Consider the following 11,673-nt stretch of genomic DNA (forward strand, 5'->3'; position numbering starts at 1 on the left):
GGCATCTGCTCAGTTTCTAGGGAGGCCTCAGGAAGCTTACAAGCATAGCAGAAGGCGAAGGGGGAGCAGGGAAGTCACATGGCCAGAGAAGGAGCGAGAGAGAGAGTAGGAGGAGCATGGCGGGGTGAGGTGACACACACTTTTAAACAACCAGATCTTGCACTAACTCACTATCATGAAGACAGCACCAAACTATAAGGATCCGCCCCCATGATCCAAACACCTCCCACCAGGCCCCACCTCAAGCACTGGGGATTACAATTCAGCATGATATTTGGGTGGGGACAAATATCCAAACTATATCATCAGTCAGTGCTCCTTTCAATTCCCTCAGGGGAATGCAAGAAAGAGCTAAGAGGAAGTTGCTACCAGTGTGATGAGAAAGCCATGAAGTACTGAAATATGGAATAAGAAAAGGAGGGCCCAGCAGTCCAAATTCAAGTCCAACCCAGCCCCGGGTCAACACCTGCAATCAAGGGCTCTACCTAAATGTTGGGGACCAGGTTAGCCAGTAGGAGAAAGGCCCAGCCTGGGGGAGTGGAAGGCAATCCCTCTAGGCGAGCTTCAGAACTGGCCCAGCCAGCTGTGTAACAGTCAGTACTGGGCTGCAGCCACCATAGGACACTGAAAGGAAACTGTCTCGGGCATTCAGGCTAATCAAACTGACTGTGTATATATGATATCCTGAGGAAGCTGCAGCTCTGTGAATGTATTAACATCTGCTCCCATTAAGACCTGCTTCCAGTGTCTTATATTCTTTGGAGTGACTGGCTGTTACATCTTTGTTAAATTTTAAATTTACTCAATGTTCCTCTTCTTTGGCTTGTGTAGGACAATAAGTTGGATTTTAATATTCTCCAAACCACCACTGGTGCTTTAGGCTTGGGTTTCATGGAGTAAACGCAGGGGACACGAAAGCTTGAACAGGATCATGCAAGTATGACCATGAGATTTTTTATCTCAATCTCACATATATTCTTTTAGTTCTTGTTGGTATTAGATACTTTACTGAATATCAAGATGCCAAAGGCTTGCTCCCTTCCTTTAAGAAGGGGGTCATAAGGATTAAAACACGTAATCTTCAACAATAAAAACGTAAGTTGAAAAGGCAAAGACTGTTATGTAGAAAAGAACATAGGACCAGTAGCCAGGGTATCTAAATATGAATTCTATCTTTTTCCTCAGCTAATTGTGTATCTTAGTTTTCTTCTCTATAAATGAATAAAATGAATTTATCACCCCCAGTATTTTTTTTTCTTATCTTGGAGGATTATCTTGAGAACCAAATAAGTTCAGAGATGTGAAAACAATTAGTGAAATAGGAACTTTTTAATTTTTTTAAATTTTCATTTTTGAGATGGAGTCTTGCTCCATTTTGAGATGGAGTCGCCCAGGCTGGAGTACAGTGGTATAATCTCGGCTCACTGCAGCCTCTGCCTCCCGGGCTCAAGGGATTCTCCTGCCTCAGCCTCCCAAGTAGCTGGGACTACTGGCATGTGCCACCGTAACAGGCTAAGTTTTGTATTTTTTATTAGAAATGGGGTTTTGCTATGTGGGCCAGGCTGGTCTCGAACTCCTGGCCTCAAGTGATCTGCCTGCCTCGCCTCCCTAAGTGCTGGGATTACAGGCATGAGCCATTGCACCCAGCCAGTGAAATAGAAACTTTAAATTGTCACTTTTGGCATTCTTTACTTATGTAACTCTATGCAAAATAACTTGCAAGCCAACATTTTTAGTCATTTTTATTACTGTGAAATAAGGGAATCCCGGGCCAAGAGGGTGGAGAGTTCCCCAGAGTCTCTTTGACAGCTGCATTCTGCAGGACTGTCTTCACGAACTGATGCAGGCAGCATGAGGTCCAGCATAACCTGTGTTACCATCGGTTGTCATTTGGTGTGTTGTTGGATTGCCTAATGGGGAATAAACTGTGTTCCTTCTTTTTTCTTTATTGAGCAAATAAACCACAGCAACCATGAAATTAGAACTTTGGTAAAACATGTTGCAGAAGAACCAGGAAACACATTGCAATTGAGCCTTCTGGGTGCTGCTGCAAGTTTGGGGGTAAACAGGAGAATCAGGTTCTTATAGGTAAGCAGACAAATGTGTAGAAGGGCTTTCTGTTTTGTTTAATTTTGAGTGCTGGTGGTGAGTATGGGGCATGATAGAGTATCAGAACATTCACATTCCATAAGAAGATGAAAATATAAAAATATAAGACAGAATTTGAATTATAACATTTATCATGTGACCTTGGGCAACAAAAATAATCTGTAAGCATCATTTCTCCATTTGTTAAATGGCAACAATGCCCACCCCTTATAGAATTGTCAGTAGCATAAATAAGATAGCGTAAAGTAACTATAGCATGTTGTGTTTAGCAAATAGTTATTATGATGATGATTATTTGCAGAACTAGCTTGAAGATAAACTGTCTTTCACAGTAAAGATAAGGACTTAACAATGAACTCATTTTTCACTTGAGTGTCTGTCACTGAGGAGGCATGCCACTCTGAAATGTGTTGTTCTTGTCACCAGGAGTGAAGTCTGCAAAGTCGGATGTTTTCCTAATTTGAATGCAATGACTGAAGTGGAAAATGGTCAAGTGACTTTTTGAAAGAAATATTTTCTCTAATATAAAATTTTTGAATTGATTCTTTTTGTTGTTTCTTAAAACAAGTTCTATTCTTATAGAAAAAGAAAAAAATGCCAGTAATGTTTATAATACCCATTAAAATAAGGTCTCAGTAGCCCACAAGGCCCCCAAGAAACTCAGCTCAAAGACCATTCAGCAGAAGGTAAGGCGGCATTCTCCTACATTGTAGACAACAGCTCTTTCTCAGGATGGTAGGATCAAAGTTTTCTCATTTTGTAAATATTTCTACGTTAACAAAAAATGTATGATGTTTTTGTATATTTACTAAATACAACCATGGCCTACATTAAGGTCATGAATGATTTCATATACTTTTGAATGTTCTACTTTATTTTTTAATTTTTTTGTTGAGACAGGGTCTCACTCTGTCACCCAGGCTGGAGTGCAATGGCACCATCTTGGCTCACTGCAACCTCCACCTCCCGGGTTCAAGCAATTCTCATGCCTCAGCCTCCCAAGTAGCTGGGATTACAGCTATTTTTTGTATTTTCAGTAGAGACAGGGTTTCACCATGTTGGCCAGGCTGGTCTCAAACTCCTGGGCTCATGTGACCCACCAAAGTGCTGGGATTACAGGCATGAGCCGCTATGCCTGGCCTCTACTTATTTAAAATATGAAAAGTTAGGGGCTAGTTCCTTCCCACCCCTCCATCCCTCATCCTGCAAGATATGCCCATGCTCTGGTTTGGAAAATCCGCTAGAAGGATTAAGAGTCCTGGTAAGTCATGCGGAGTGAAATAGTGAGCTCAGTGACACACAGCATGGAGAATGGACACCCAACAGGAAGAATGTGCCCATATGCATAAATGGAATTGCTGTGGGGATTAGGAAAATGTACAACAAAATTGATCATTAATCTGTCAATTAATGATTGGGGGTCAGTTCTCAATTTTCTCTTGTCTCTATTTGAGTCACCACCTAAATGACCTAATCCAATCCTGTATCTCTACACAATGACAACTCCCAAATTGATAACGCTATGTTTAGACTCTTCCCTATACTTTAGACTTATCTATGCAACTGCCTACTGGATATTTTGAATTTCTCTTCAAAGTTGTTCCTTCCCTGTGCTTTATCACTGCAGTGAACAGCCGCTCCATTCTTCTACTTGTTCAGAAAAAAAAGTTGGGTTATATCTGACTCTTCTCTTGATATCACATCACTCATCCAATCTGTTAGTAAATCTTGTCATCTCTACCTTCAAAATATAACCTCAGACTATTTCTTACTTGCTACCACCGTCATCTGCTGTCTGGATTGTTACAGTAGCCTCCTAACAGATATCCAGTTCCTACTTTTTTGCTCCTATGGTTTACTGTCCTCAGAGCAGTCAGAGTGATTTTTCTGAAATACGAGTCAAATAATGTTGTTTCTGCTTAAATTTTTCTAGAACTGAGCAGAGTGGCTCACACCTACAATCCCCTAGGAGGGAAGGACAAAGGCATCCATATCACCTGGCCACAGTGGTTGTGGTGGAAGCTGTAGCACTGAAGAGACGCAGCCCCAAGGCAGATGCTGCCAAGAGAGGGAGACAGAGCTACGTCTGATGTCTCCCTTCCTCCTTCCCTGGTGCCTCCCTCCTCTTGTCCTCCTGTCTCCCTTCAGATGAAAGAACTGACGCTGAGACTTGCACTCTACCATAGGCAGAAGCACCCACCTCCCTGTTCCCAACCCTGGAAGGGCAAGGAATGAAACTGAGGCAAATAGGGCCAGCACTGTCAGTCTGCTCGATTTTCCCTCAGAGCATTTATCTTCCTTGACATATTTACAATTTTTTGTTTATTGTTGGTTTCTCTACCTTGACTAGAATGTAAGATCCACAAAGGCTTGGGCTTTGCTGTTTTGTTCACTATGTCCATAGCTCCCATAACAGTGCCTAAAACATTGTAGGCAATCAATAGATATTCTTTGGATAAACAAATATGCCTCAACATTGAGTCTGACTTATAGCAGACATTGAATAAATATCTATTGAATGAATGAGACTGACAATTTACTACAAAAGCAGTTCTTATGTGAAATATGACAGGGTTGACATCTTAACTGAAATCCATCTTGAGAGATTTTTTTTAACCCACCGAGACTTCTGAGAACACATTTATTTGAAGAAACTTATATTTTATGATGCATTTTTACATGTGAATTCTTTGAAACCCTACTATCTTATTTCCTGAGGGGTTTTAGACTCAGCTATTCTTTACTTCATTTTTATACATTTGTGCAGCTGAACACTTCCTACTTTATTCTTTTTGTTTCTAAGTTCCTAAAAATAGTTCAGAAAATACAAAATTATGAACTCAATTCATCCAAAAAAATGAAAAAATCAAATAACTTTGAAAATAAATGCTTTCACTATTTATTACTAACAAAATTGAACACTATAATCCAGAAAAATTGGGCAAAAATAATTTATTAATCTCAAGATTAAAACCAAATATGGCTTTATGATTGTATTAGTCCATTTTCACACTGCTATAAAGATACTACCCAAGACTGGGTAATTTATAAACAAAGAAGGTTTAATTGACTCACAATTCTGCAGGGCTGGGGAGGCCTCAGGAAACTTACAATCATGGCAGAATGGAAAGCAGGCACCGTCTTTACAAGGTGGCAGGAGAGAGGGAGAGCAGGGGAAACCACCACTTATAAAACCATAAGATCTCGTGGGAACTCACTCATTCTCATGAGAATAGCATGGGGAAAACTGCCCCCATGATCCAATCACCTCCCATCAGGTCCCTTCATTGACATGTGGGCATTATGATTCTGATTACAATTCGAGATGAGATTTCGATGGGGACACAGCCAAACCATATTGGTCAATTAAGCGATAAATACTATAAAAATTATAAATAGTGGTCAAACAGAAACATTTCTCTTTCTCTGTTTCAGAAACTTTTCACTTTAAGAAAGTCTTAAATTCATTGTTGATTACCTTGTTCACATTTTCTCGATCTCTCCTAGAGATCAAATTAGGACTGATTTGTATGGATAAATCTGGATTTTGATTTCCTTTATGACTTTGGATAGATTTTTGGATGGTGAGTGAATACAGACTTAAAATTTAAGAAAGTGCCTGTTTCCAGCTTCTGGCTGGAGGCTACACTTCCCAGCCTGTCAGAACAGCCACCCTGAAAACTGCAATCCATTATGAGAAATAAAGCTCTCTTTTTTAAATTAAAAAGAAAAAGGAATTAAAATGTAGGATTTGGTGACCAATTTGAGTATTTTAAAGATATGTTTTGGCTACTGAGCTTCCTCTTTGAGATTCTTTATACTCAAACACAAACAAAGCACTGAATTTCAACCTGAAAATATGTCATGTGTTTCAAATACCTTCAAGAACAAAAACAACAACAAAAATCTTGTTATTTTCTGGGAAAAATGATTCATTTCAGGTAAAACCCATGACATATTTTTAGGTCACCAAATCCCACATTTTAATTCCTTTTTCATTAGGAGAGTCCACCCATGATAAACAATAGGAAGGTTGTAATGAGTTTCTGTCTTTGTCCTCAGGCAAGAAGAAATTCAAATACATTCTTTCTGTGTGAATTCATTTCTTTTCCACCTCAGCTGTTCAAATCTCCAAAATGAATACCTATTGCCAGCACTGTCTTGTTCATGCTTGTTTTTAAAGCTGTTTCTTTCTTTTGAGACACAATTGCAGGCCCTTAAGAAAACCAGAAGGGACAAGGCAAGTGTCAATTATGTTTGTTGTTCCAGCTAGTCTGTTTCTGTAAGTGTATGATATAGGACAGAAAGAATTGGCCCATATTTTATTCCAATTTTGAGTAACTCTGAGCTTAATTTCTAGTTTTTCCAATTGTTTTTACTTTAGAATAAATTGCTTAACATATCTAATTATAATAATGATGGCTCACATTTACCATGCATTAACTACATCAAGTACTTATTGTAAGTGACGCATGTGACCAGTTGCCAATTGTTCAGGCTATGAGCCTGGATCTGTTAGCATCCTCATTTAACAAATGGAGAAATCGTGGCACAGAGAAGGAACTTGCCCCAGGTTCCATGGTGAATAAATAGAGGAAGTGCTCAATGAGCCTAACTAATCTGGGTTGAAAGCTCATACTCTTACCCAGCCTCCAAGCTAGCAGATGGAAATCAAAATATCTTATTTTAGTTCTCTTTTCTAGGAGAAAACATACCTTGATAAGCTGTTTTTCCAAGGAATGGGAGGCCATAATGACATGTTTAAATGAGACAATAAACAGGTTTACGTAACTAGTTTACCTTTAAAAAGAAAGATAAAGAAACAGGAACTTGGGTTCCTCCCAGAGGTCAAAGAAGGGAGGGGTCAGACAGAAGAGCAGAAGGTTGGGATCTGCGGGGAGGTCACTGCGGGGAGATGATTTTGGAGGTGGGTTTGCCAAAGGATATTAATAAGATTTTTCCCCCTAATTGTTTGATGGGGAGCATTAGAAACCCCATATGATTTTGGAAGTCAAGTTTACTTAAATCTTAAAGGATGAGTGATATCACCCACTTTTAGAGTTATAAATCTTTAATATAATTCTAATATTCAACATATATGCTTTGAAAACTGTGTTTTTAGATTTTCCACTGAATTTGAAATAGGATTATTTTTAAAGTTGAATCTTGTCCTCTCCTACAGGTCAATTTTTAAGAATATATATCCAGGAAAAAGTAACTGCCCATAAGCAAAAATGAGTGCAATTTCTGGTGCTCTCCTAACTGTAATATCACAGGTATTTGTGCTACAGAACAAGAATAGGTACAAGGAAAGAAAACAAACTTGACCAACATTTGAGAATCTACTACATGTTAAGTAGTAAGTCATACTACTTTTTAAAGTCCACTTTATCGAAGTAAACATATACAACTCACTAATTTTATTTGCACAGCCTTAATATATATACATTAGTGTCACCACTGCAACAATCATGATATAGAACATTTCTATCACCCCAGAAAGTTTACTCATGATCCTTTGTAGTCAATCCCTCCTCCCACTTCCTACCTTTGGCAATCAGTGACCTGCTTTCTGTTACTATAGTTTTGTCTCCTCTAATTTTTCATAAAAATGGAATCATATATCATGAAGTCTTTTGTATCTTGTTTCATTCACTTCCCATATTGCTTTTGGGATTCATCCATATTGTTTCATGTGTCAGTCATTTCTTCCTTTTTGTTGTTGAGTATGGACATTCCAGTTTGTCTGTTCATCATCTGATAGATATTTGGGTTGTTTCTAGATTTTAGCTATCATAAATAAAACTTTCATGAACATTTATGTGCAAATACTTATTTGGGCAGGTTTTCATTCTTCTTGGGTAAACATTTAGAGTAGGATCATTGGGTCACAGGAGAAGTGTGGGTTTAATTTTATAATAAATTGCCAAACTGAGTGAGGAAGGAAGAAACCAGTCAGGCAGGCAGTTAGGGTGGATCCTCCGTTGATTTCTTTCAAACAAAAGAACAGCATGCAAGCACTGATAAGGGAACTTGCACAGGGAGGCTTGCCTAAGATATGCCCACAGCCGCATAGATAAGAAAGTCTACACAGGAGACTTACCCAGACATATCTGCAATGGAAAATGCCATCCCCTGACACATGCGCAGTAAGGGAAACAAAGCCAATATGGAGTAACTCAAGCTAAGGGCCTGCATGCGCACTAGGACTGGGTGGGGCGACCACAAATTTGCTCCTTATGCAAGTGAGACACCCAACCCTCAGTGGTTTCTTATAAAAGTCTCTGTATTCAACTGGGAAATGGCAACCCTTTTTTGGGAACCCTTTCTGTGGCAGAGAGCTTTCTTTCTTTCTTTCACTTGTTAACATTCCAGTGACATGATCTCGGCTCACTGCAACATCCACCTCCTGGGTTCAAGAGATTCTTCTGCCCCAGCCTTCCAAGCAGCTGGGATTACAGGTGCATGCCATCACGTCTGGCTAATTTTTTGTGTTTTTAGTAGACACAGGGTTTCACCATGTTGCTCAGATTGGTCTCCAACTCTTGGCCTCAGGCAATCCACCCACCTCGGCCTCCCAAAGTGCTGGGATTACAGGCATGAGCAACCACACCTGGCCAGCTTTTAAATATTAAACATCTTATTCATTTATTTATTTATTTTAAAATGCATCATAAACTCTTTATTTCAGTGAATGGAAGAGTTTGACAGCAACACACCTTTAAAAGCAAACATTGAGAATATGTTATCAGAGCATGTTTCTTTCTCCATTGAATGTTCACCATTTTACTGGGTATTCAGTAGTATCTCCTTGTGGTTTAGCACTTACTAATGACTAATGATATTGAGAAATCCTGCCGGGTACGGTGGTTCACACCTGTAATCCCAGCACTTTGGGAGGCCAAGGTGGGCAGATCACGAGATCAAGAGATTGAGACCATCTTGACCAACATGGTGAAACCCCGTCTCTACTAAAAATACAAAAATTAGCTGGGTGTGGTGGCACGCACCTGTAGTCTCAGCTACTCAGGAGGCTGAGACAGGAGAATTGCTTGAACCTGGGAGGCAGAGGTTGCAGTGAGCTGAGATTGCGCCACTGCATTCCAGCCTGGGCAACAGAGAGAGACTCCATCTCCAAAAAAAAAGAAAAATCTTTTCATGTACTTATTTACTACTCATATGGTGAATATTTTGGGCATTAAAAAAAACTGAGGTTGTGTGTAGTGGCTCATGCCTGTAGTCCCAGCACTTTGGGAGGCCTAGATGAGTGGATCACTTGAGGTCAGGAATTCGAGACCAGCCTGGCCAACATGGCAAAACCCTGCCTCCACTAAAAATACAAAAATTAGGTGTGGTGGTGTACACCTGTAATTCCAGCTGCTCAAGAGGCTGAGGCACAAGAATCACTTGAACCTGGGAGGTGGAGGTTGCAGTGAGCAGAGATGGCACCACTGCACTCCAGCCCGGGAGGCAGAGTGAAACTGTGCCTCAAAATAAATAAATAAGGCCGGGCACGGTGGCTCATGCCTGTAATTCCAGCACTTTGGGAGGCCAAGGCAGACAGATCATTTGAGATCAGGAGTTTGAGACCAGCCTGGCCAACATGGTGAAACCCCGTCTTTACTAAAAATACAAAAATTAGCTGGGCGTGGTGGTGGGCACCTATAATCCCAGCTACTGGGGAGGCTGAGATGGCAGAATCACTTGAACTTGGGAGGCGAAGGTTGCAGTGAGCCAAGATCGCACCACTGCATTCCAGCCTGGGCAACAGAATAAGACTCTTTCTCAAAAATAAATAAATAAATAATTTAAAATATAAACATTCATTAATTTTTTTAAAAAATGAGGGGATGGCAGGGGTGGTGGCTCATGCTTGTAACCCCAGCACTTTGGAGGCTGAGGGGCGGATCACTTGAGCCCAGGAGTTCCCAGCCTGGGCAACATGGTGAAATGCCATCTCTGTAAAAAATACAAAAACTTACCTGGCATGGTGGTGTGTTCCTGTAATCCCAGCTACTTGGGAGGCTGAGGTGGGAGCATTGCTTGAGACCCGGAGGCAGATGTTGCAGTGAGCTGAGACTGCACCACAGCATTCCAGCCTTGGCAACAGAGTGAGACCCTGTCTCAAAAAAAAAAAAAAAAAAAAAAAAAAAAAGAGCTGTTTGTCTTATTTTTGAGTTATAAGAATTCTTTATATATTTAAGATACAAGTCCTTTATCAGATATATATTTTGAAAATATTTTTTCCCCAGTGTATAGCTTGACTTTTCATCCTTTTAAATTTTTTTTTTCTTTTTGAGACAGAGTCTCACTCTGTTGCCCAGGCTGGAGTGCAGTGGCGTGATCTCAGCTGACTACAACCTCTGCCCCCTGGGTTCAAGCGATTCTCCTGCCTCAGCCTCCCAAGTAGCCGAGATTACAGGCACCTGCCACCAAGCCTGGCTAATTACTTTTTGCATTTTTAGTAGAGATAGGGTTTCACCATCTTGGCCAGGCTGGTCTTGAACTCCTGACCTTGTGATCCACCTGCCTCGGCTTCCCAAAGTGCTAGGATTACAGACATGAACCATTGCGCCCAGTCCAGCAGTTTTTTGTTTGTTTTGTTTTGTTTTGTTTTGTTTTTGAGATAGAGTCTCACTCTGTCATGAGGCTGGAATGCAGTGATGCAATCTTGGCTCACTACAACCTCCACCTCTCTGGTTCAAGTGATTCTGCTGCCTCAGCCTCCCGAGTACTGGGACTGCAGGCGCGCGCCACCAAGCCCAGTTAATTTTCGTATTTTTAGTAGAGACAGAGTTTCACCATGTTAGCCAGGATGGTCGCAATCTCCTGACCTCATGATCCGCCCACCTCAGCCTCCCAAAGTGCTGGGATTACAGGTGTGAGCCACCACTCCTGGAAAAAAAATTTTATTTAATTATTTATTTTATATAGAAATAGGGTCTTTCTATGTTGGCTGGGCTAGTCTTGAACTTCTGGCTTCACACAGTCTTCCTGTCTTGGCCTCTGAAAGTGCTGGGATTACAGGCATGAACCACTGTGCCCAGCCAACTTTTTAGTCTTTTAATATTGTTTTTTGAAAGCAAAGGTTTTAAATGTTAGAGTTTAATTCATTGATTTTTTAATGGTTAATAGTTTTTATGTTCTACCTAAGAAATCTTTGCTTAGTCCAAAGTCCCAAAATTTTTTTAAAAAATATTTTTTGCAAGTTTTATAATTTTATTTCTTAGATTTAGAGGTCTATGGCACATTTTTATTAATTTTTGTGAATAGTGTGAGGTAGGGGTCAGCATTCTTTTTTCATGCATATGGATATTAGATTATTCCAGCACTATATATTTTTTTCACAAAGACTACTATCTACTACCTGCTGAGTGTTAAGCTGTACTTCTTAAAATTTACTTTGTGTTTCAAACATACAATAACTCTTTTACGCACCTCTTCTTTTAGGAAACTGGGAACACTGAACTCCAGGGAAGTGGTGGGGGGGACTAACTGTAGGAATTTGTGTGATTTTCTATGCCTATTTTCTATCAGTTGACATATGCCCAATATATCACCTCA

General features: G+C 40.2%; 1 long non-coding RNA gene across 1 annotated transcript in view; it reads left to right on the plus strand.

Annotated features, from left to right (window-relative positions):
- The window catches only part of LOC129048752 (uncharacterized), a 47,671-nt gene extending 39,743 nt beyond the window's left edge, over positions 1 to 7,928 (plus strand). Inside the window, exons 3-5 of the long non-coding RNA XR_008511341.1 lie at positions 1,954 to 2,088; positions 2,536 to 2,602; positions 4,043 to 7,928. This is a non-coding gene — a long non-coding RNA (uncharacterized LOC129048752). The remainder of the gene's footprint in view (positions 1 to 1,953; positions 2,089 to 2,535; positions 2,603 to 4,042) is intronic.
- Positions 7,929 to 11,673: the final 3,745 nt, after the last annotated feature.

Source organism: Pongo abelii, chromosome 9, assembly GCF_028885655.2.
Source record: "Pongo abelii isolate AG06213 chromosome 9, NHGRI_mPonAbe1-v2.0_pri, whole genome shotgun sequence".
Taxonomy (NCBI): Eukaryota; Metazoa; Chordata; class Mammalia; order Primates; family Hominidae; genus Pongo; species Pongo abelii.